The following is an 8484-nucleotide window of genomic DNA, read 5'->3' on the forward strand; positions in this document are numbered from 1 at the left end:
ATATAGCCCGTCGAACATCAGCTGATATCTCAAAGTGCTGTACAGAAACCCAGCCTAAAACCCCAAACAGCAAGCAATGCAGGTGTAGAAGCACAGTGGCTAGGAAAAACTCCCTAGAAAGGCCAAAACCTAGGAAGAAACCTAGAGAGGAACCAGGCTATGAGGGGTGGCCAGTCCTCTTCTGGCTGTGCCGGGTGGAGATTATAACAGAACATGGCCAAGATGTTCAAATGTTCATAAATGACCAGCATGGTCAAATAATAATAATCACAGTAGTTGTCGAGGGTGCAGCAAGTCATCACTTCAGGAGTAAATGTCAGTTGGCTTTTCATAGCCGATCATTAAGAGTATCTCTACCACTCCTGCTGTCTCTAGAGAGTTGAAAACAGCATGTCTGGGACAGGTAGCATGTCCGGTGAACAGGTCAGGATTCCATAGCCGCAGGCAGAACAGTTGAAACTGGAGCAGCAACACGGCCAGGTGGACTGGGGACAGCAAGGAGTCCTCATGCCAGGTAGTCCTGAGGCATGGTCCTAGGGCTCAGGTCCTCAGAGAGAGAGAAAGAAAGAGAGAATTAGTGAGAGCATACTTAAATTCACACAGGACACCACATAAGACAGGAGAAGTACTCCAGATATAACAAACTGACCCTAGCCCCCTGACACATAAACTACTGCAGCATAAATACTGTAGGCTGAGACAGGAGGGGTCAGGAGACACTGTGGCCCCATCCGATGATAGCCCCGGACAGGACCAAACAGGAAGGATATAACCCCACCCACTTTGCCGAAGCACAGCCCCCACACCAGTAGAGAGATATCTTCAACCACCAACTTACCATCCTGAGACAAGGCCCGAGTATAGCCCACAAAGATCTCCGCCACGGCACAACCAAAGGTGGGGCGCCAACCCAGACAGGAAGATTACATCAGTGACTCAATCCACTCAAGTGACGCACCCTTCCTAGGGACGGCATGAAAGAGCACCAGTAAGCCAGTGACTCAGCCCCTGTAATAGGGTTTGAGGCAGAGAATCCCAGTGGAAAGAGGGGAACCGGCCAGGCAGAGACAGCAAGGGCGGTTCGTTGCTCCAGAGCCTTTCCGTTCACCTTCACACTCCTGGGCCAGACTACACTCAATCATAGGACCCACTGAAGAGATGAGTCTTCAGTAAAGACTTAAAGGTTGAGACCGAGTCTGCGTCTCTCACATGGGTAGGCAGACCATTCCATAAAAATGGAGCTCTATATGAGAAAGCCCTGCCTCCAGCTGTTTGCTTAGAAATTCTAGGGACAATTAGGAGGCCTGCTTCTTGTGACCGTAGTGTACGTGTAGGTATGTACGGCAGGACCAAATCAGAGAGATAGGTAGAAGCAAGCCCATGTAATGCTTTGTAGGTTAGCAGTAAAACCTTGAAATCAATTTAAAGAGGAGTCCATAATTTGCTTTCTAATAATCATGATATTTTCCTCAAAGAAGTTCATTAATTTATTACTGCTGAAGTGAAAGCCATCCTCACTTGGGGAATGCTGCTTTTTAGTTAGCTTTGCGACAGTATCAAAAATAAATTTTGGATTGTTCTTATTTCCCTCAATTAAGTTGGAAAAATAGGAGGATCGAGCAGCAGTGAGGGCTCTTCGATACTGCACAGTACTGTCTTTCCAAGCTAGACTTCCAGTTTGGTGTGGCGCCATTTCCGTTCCAATTTTCTGGAAGCTTGCTTCAGAGCTTGGGTATTTTCTGTATACCAGGGGGCTAGTTTCTTATGAGAAATGTTTTTAGTTTTTAGGGGTGCAACTGCATCTAGGGTATTGCGCAAGGTTAAATTGAGTTTCTCTGTTAGGTGATTAACAGATTTTTGTCCTCTGACGTCCTTGGGTAGGCAGAGGGAGTCTGGAAGGGCATCAAGGAATCTTTGTGTTGTCTGTGAATTTATAGCATGACTTTTGATGCTCCTTGGTTGGGGTCTGAGCAGATTATTTGTAGCAATTGCAAACGTAATAAAATGGTGGTCCGATAGTCCTGGATTTTGAGGAAAAATATTAAGATCCACAACATTTATTCCATGGGACAAAACTAGGTCCAGAGTATGACTCTGTGACCGTGAGTAGGTCCAGAGACATGTTGGACAAAACCCACTGAGTCGATGAGGCTCCGAAAGCCTTTTGGAGTGGGTCTGTGGACCTTTTCATGTGAATATTAAAGTCACCAAAAATGTGAATATTATCTGCTATGACTACAAGGTCCGGAAGGAACGCTATATGGCCCAGGAAGCCTGTAAACAGGAGCTATAAAAAAAAGTGATTGAGTAGGCTGCATAGATTTCATGACTAGAAGCTCAAAAGACGAAAATGTCATTTATTTTTTGTAAATTGAAATTTGCTATCGTAAATGTTAGCAACACCTCCGCCTTTGCGGGATGCACGGGGGATATGGTCACTAGTGTAACCAGGAGGTGAGGCCTCATTTAACACAGTAAATTCATCAGGCTTAAGCCATGTTTCAGTCAAGTCAATCACATCAATATTATGATTAGTGATTAGTTCATTGACTATAACTGCCTTTGAAGTAAGGGATCTAACATTAAGTAGCCCTATTTTGAGCTGTGAGGTATCACAATCTCTTTCAATAATGGCAGGAATGGAGGAGGTCTTTATCCTAGTGAGATTGCTAAGGCGAACACAGCCGTGTTTAGTTTTGCCCAACCTAGGTCGAGGCACAGACACGGTCTCAATGGGGATAGCTGAGCTGACTACACTGACTGTGCTAGTGGCAGACTCCACTAAGCTGGCAGGCTGGCTAACAGCCTGCTGCCTGGCCTGCACCCTATTTCATTGTGGAGCTAGAGGAGTTAGAGCCATGTCTATGTTGGTAGATAAGATGAGAGCACCCCTCCAGCTAGGATGGAGACTGTCACTCCTCAGCAGGCCAGGCTTGGTCCTGTTTGTGGGTGAGTAACAGAAAGAGTCCCAGAAAGAGGGCCAATTATCTACAAATTCTATCTTTTGGGATGGGCAGAAAACAGTTTTCAACCAGCGATTGAGTTGTGAGACTGCTGTAGAGCTCATCACTCCCCCTAGCAGCTTCTATCTCAAGGCCATCAGACTGTTAAACAGCCACCACTGACATTGAATGGCTGCTGCCAACACACTGACTCAACTCCAGCCACTTTAATAATGAGAATTGATGGGAATTGATGTAAAATATATCACTAGCCACTTTAAACAATGCTATTTAATATAATGTTTACATACCCTACATTATTTATCTCATATGTATACGTATATACTGTACTCTATATCATCTACTGCATCTTTATGTAATAAATGTATCACTAGCCACTTTAAACTATGCCACTTTGTTTACATACTCATCTCATATGTATATACTGTACTCGATACCGTCTACTGCATCTTGCCTATGCCGCTCTGTACCATCACTCATTCATATATCTTTATGTACATATTCTTTATCCCTTTACACTTGTGTGTATAAGGTAGTAGTTTTGGAATTGTTAGCTAGATTACTCATTGGTTATTACTGCATTGTCGGAACTAGAAGCACAAGCATTTCGCTACACTCGCATTAACATCTGCTAACCATGTGTATGTGACAAATAAAATTTGATTTGGGAGGGGGAGAGAGACAATTACTCGATGCCGACACATCTTTCTAGCTGATTTACACGCTGAAGCTATGTTGCGCTTGGTGACCTCTAACTCTTTCATCCTAACATCGTTGGTGCCGACGTGGATAACAATATCTCTATACTCTACACTCGCCAGTTTTAGCTTTAGCCAGCAACATCTTCAGATTAGCATTAACGTTGGTAGCCCTGCCCCTGGTAAACAGTGTATGATCGCTGGATGATTCGTTTTAAGTCTAATACTGTGGGTAATGAAGTCGCCAATGACTAGGGTTTTCAATTTGTCAGAGCTAATGGTGGGAAGCTTCGGTGTCTCAGACCCTGTAACGGGAGGAGTAGAGACAAGAGAAGGCTCAGCCTCAGACTCGCTGCTTAATGGGGAAAACCGGTTGAATGTTTCTGTCGGCTGAATGAGCGACACCGATCAATACTTAAAAGTACAATTATTAAACGCCCACCTTGTCCTCTGTAGTTGCATGCCTTTCTTTGTTTGCGGAATTCCAAACTTTTAAAATAAATTAAATACCACCACTGACTGTTTCCTTTAGATTTAATGGACATTTGCGCTGAGTTGCCATCTTTGAGGAACAGCAATAAGCAACCAGTTGGAGGGTGTAATTAAATGAAATAAGTGGTTACTATTTTATAACTTGCCACTACAAACTTAATGGATGAAAATTGAAATGGCAGAAAGAGCTGTTCCGCTAATTCCGTCCTTCACAGAAAGTTATGTTATTTATTTATTTTTACTAGGCAAGTCAGTTAAGAACAAATTCTTATTTTCAATGACAGCCTAGGAACAGTGGGTTAACTGCCTGTTCAGGGGCAGAACAACAGATTTGTACCTTGTCAGCTCGGGGATTTGAACTTGCAACCTTCCGGTTACTAGTCCAACACTCTAACCACTAGGCTACCCTGCCTACTAATCTTTAACAGTCTTAATCAGTCGTTCATCTGTCCTCTTGACATGCCTGTATGTCAACAGTAGGCTGCTAATTATGTGATAATAGTCAATTCACCAATGACAACAAAGCATGTTGAATGAATAGTAGCCTAGTAGTCAGACCTAACTTGATGAATTAGGTCAGGGATGGAGATCTGAAACAAGCTCATATACAGTGCATTTGGAAAGTATTCAGACCCCTTGACTTAGTCCACATTTTGTTATGTTACAGCCTTATTTTAAAATGGATTCACATGTTTTCCCACCCTCATCAATCTAAACACAATAACCCATAATGACAAAGCAAAAACAGGTTTTTAGACATTTTTGCTAATTTATATATATATTTTTTTAAATATCACATTCACATAAGTATTCAGAACCTTTACTCAGTACTTAGTTGAAGCACCTTTGGCAGCAATTACAGCCTCGACTACTTGGGAATGATGCTACAAGCTTGGCACACCTGTATTTGCGGAGTTTCTCCCATTCTTCTCTGCAGATCCTCTTAAGCTCTGCCAGGTCGAATGGGGAGCGTCGCTTGTTGGAGAATAATCAGAATTAGTTGGTAACATAGGTAAGATGTTTTATATTCATCATATGTTTGTAAGTCACTTCTCATCAGAATGTTTATTTTTGTAATACTGTGGCGGGGTTAAAGTATCTGGTCTCTATCAAGACTAAGTTACTTGGGCCGGAGAGAGGGGAGAGGTTAAGCGTGTATCTCTTGGCTCCACAATGTCTGTGTGCCAGTCAATGTGTCTCTGTGATCTTGTCAAGATAGGATGGATTTGATATATGGCTGTTGATGGAGGATTTGCTGGGTTCTGAGTTTGAGAAAAGAGCATAGTTTAGGAGACAAAGCTGAACGATAAATTATGCCTAATGCTGTCTGGCTATGTGTGTCTTTGCTATAAAGGATCTCAGTTGCAATGTGTAAGGGACTCTCAGAGAATTCATTGATAGACACTGAATTCTCTGAGAGTCACAGGGTTGTGATGGAGCTCATATAATTAAAGATGGACTTTGTGATAACTAACTCTGACTTGTGTGTGGTTTGCTCTCATGATTTGGTAAATACAGAAAATTTCCACGACACGCTGCACAACTATTTTCAGGTCTCTCCAGAGTTGTTTGATTGGGTTCAAGTCCGGGCTCTGGCTGGGCCACTCACGGACATTCAGAGACTTGTCCCGAAGCCACTCCTGCATTGTCTTGGCTGTATGCTTAGGGTCGTTGTCCTTCTGGAAGGTTCTCCCATCTCCACAACTCCACAGAGGAGCTCTGGAGCTCTGTCAGAATAACCATTGAGTTCTTGGTCACCTCCCCGACTAAAGCCCTTCTCCCTCGATTCCTCATTTTGGCTGTGTCACGTTTCTTCAAAATCGAACCCAGAAGCAGACCAGGACAAGGAGAGTAGGAAGAAGGTGAGTATTTATTTACAAGTGAATGTGAGTGGGTAGATACATCCATCCAGGTGGCGTAGCGGGCAGCGGTGGTGAGTTGATGGGAGTAAATAGGTGGATCCAATGGGGAAGCGGAATCCTCTGATGACCAGGCGGGAATGGGGTAAATGATCCGGGTGAGTAACTGAAGACAGAACAAACGGAGGTAAGTTGAAGGCAAGCAAGACGTACAAAACAACAAAACAAATTCTATCCAACTTGAGGCTGATACTATGGCACAACATACTGTTCATGGCTAACGATCCGGCAGGGAATGGATGTCAGGTCAGAGCTTTTGAAGGGGAGAGGTGATGATCAGGACAGGTGTGCAGATTACTGATGGGATACAGGTGCGGGTGAACATCGATCTCCCAACAAGCTAATCTGCCCGGCAACCAGACAGGGTGCGTTCCAGGACACCGGAAACACACTCCAGGACAGAAACACAGGCAAACACAGACTCAGGAAGCGGGGTTCGTGACAGGCCGGGTGGCCAGCTCTAGGAAGAGTCTTGGTTGTTCCAAATTTCTTCCATTTGAGAATGATGGAGGCCACTGTGTTCTCAAATAAAATTTTACTTGTCACATGGGCTGAATACTTCAAGTTTATTAGACCTTACAGTGAAATGCTTACTTACAAGCCCTTAAACCAACAATGCTTTAAGATGTTTTAAGAAAAGAAGTGTTAAGTAAAAAATAGATAAAAATTGAAAATAAAAGTAACAAATAATTAAACAGCAGCAGTAAAATAACAATGGCAGGTTATATACAGGGGGTATCTGTCACACCCTGACCATAGTTTGCTTTGTATGTTTCTATGTTTTGGTTGGTCAGGGTGTGATCTGAGTGGGCATTCTATGTTGGATGTCTTGTTTGTCTATTTCTATGTCTGGCCTGATATGGTTCTCAATCAGAGGCAGGTGTTAGTCATTGTCTCTGATTGGGAAGCATATTTAGGTAGCCTGGGTTTCACTGTGTGTTTGTGGGTGATTGTTCCTGTCTCTGTGTTTTGCACCAGATAGGACTGGTTTAGGTTTTTGCACGTTTGTTGTTTTGTTAGTTTATTCGTGTACAGTTTCTTTATTAAAGTACAATGAATAACAACCACGCTGCATTTTGGTCCGCCTCTACTTCACCTAAAGAAAACAGTATCAATACAGAGAAATGTGGGGTTAGTTGAAGTAATTGAGGTAATATGTACATGTAGGTAAAGTTAAAGTGTCTATGCATAGATAATTAACAGAGTGTAGCAGCAGCGTAAAATAGGGGTCTGGGTAACCCTTTGATTAGCTGTTCAGGAGCTTGGCAGTAGAAGCTGTTTAGAAGCCTTGATAGTTTTTGGTGATGTTTTTGGACACCAAGGAACTTGAAGCTCTCAACCTGCTCCACTACGGCCCCTTCGATGAGAATGGGGGTGTTCTCGGTCCTTTATTATCCTGTAGTCCACAATCATCTTCTTTGTCTTGTTCACGTTGAGGGAAAGGCTGTTGTCCTGGCACCACATGGCCAGGTCTCTGACCTCCTCCCTGTAGGCTGTCTTATCATTGTCGGTGATCAGGCACTGTTGTGTCATCGGCTAACTTGATGATGGTGTTGGAGTCGTGCCTGGCCATGCAGCCATGAGTGAACAGGGAGCACAGGAGGGAACTGAGCACGCACCCCTGAGGGGCCTCTGTGTTGAGGATCACCATGGTGGATGTGTTGTTACCACCTGGGGGCGGCCCGTCAGAAAGTCCAGGATCCAGTTGCAGAGGCAGGTGTTTAGTCCCAGGGTCCTTAGCTTAGTGATGAGCTTTGAGGGCACTATGGTGTTGAACGCTGAGCTGTAGTCAATGAATAGCATTCTCACATTGGTGTTCCTTTTGTCCAGGTGGGAAAGGGCAGTGTTGAGTGTCATATAGATTGCATCATCTGTGGATCTGTTGGGGTGGTATGCAAATTGGAGTGGGTCTTGGGTTTCTGGGATAATGGTGTTGATGTGAGCCATGATCAGCCTTTCAAAGCACTTCACGACTACCGACGTGAGTGCTACGGTTCGGTGGTCATTCAGGCAGGTTACCTTAGGGTTCTTGGGCACAGGGACTATGGTGGTCTGCTTGAAACATGCTGATATTACAGATTCAGTCAGGGAGAGGTTGAAAATGTCAGTGAAGACACTTGCAAGTTGGTCAGCGCATGCTCGGAGTACGCGTCCTGGGAATCCGTCTGGCCCAGCGGCATTGTGAATGTTGACCTGTTTAAAGGTCTTACTCACATCGGCTATGGAGAGTGTGATCACACAGTCATCCGGAACATCTGATGCTATCATGCATGTTTCAGTGTTACTTGTCTCGAAGTGAGCATAGAAGTAATTTAGCTCGTCTGGTAGGCTCGTGTCACTGGGCAGCTCGTGCTTCCCTTTGTAGTCTGTAATAGTATGTAAGCCCTGCCAAATCCGATGAGCTTCAGAGCC

The sequence above is a fragment of the Oncorhynchus kisutch genome, linkage group LG3 (assembly GCF_002021735.2).
Source record: "Oncorhynchus kisutch isolate 150728-3 linkage group LG3, Okis_V2, whole genome shotgun sequence".
Taxonomy (NCBI): Eukaryota; Metazoa; Chordata; class Actinopteri; order Salmoniformes; family Salmonidae; genus Oncorhynchus; species Oncorhynchus kisutch.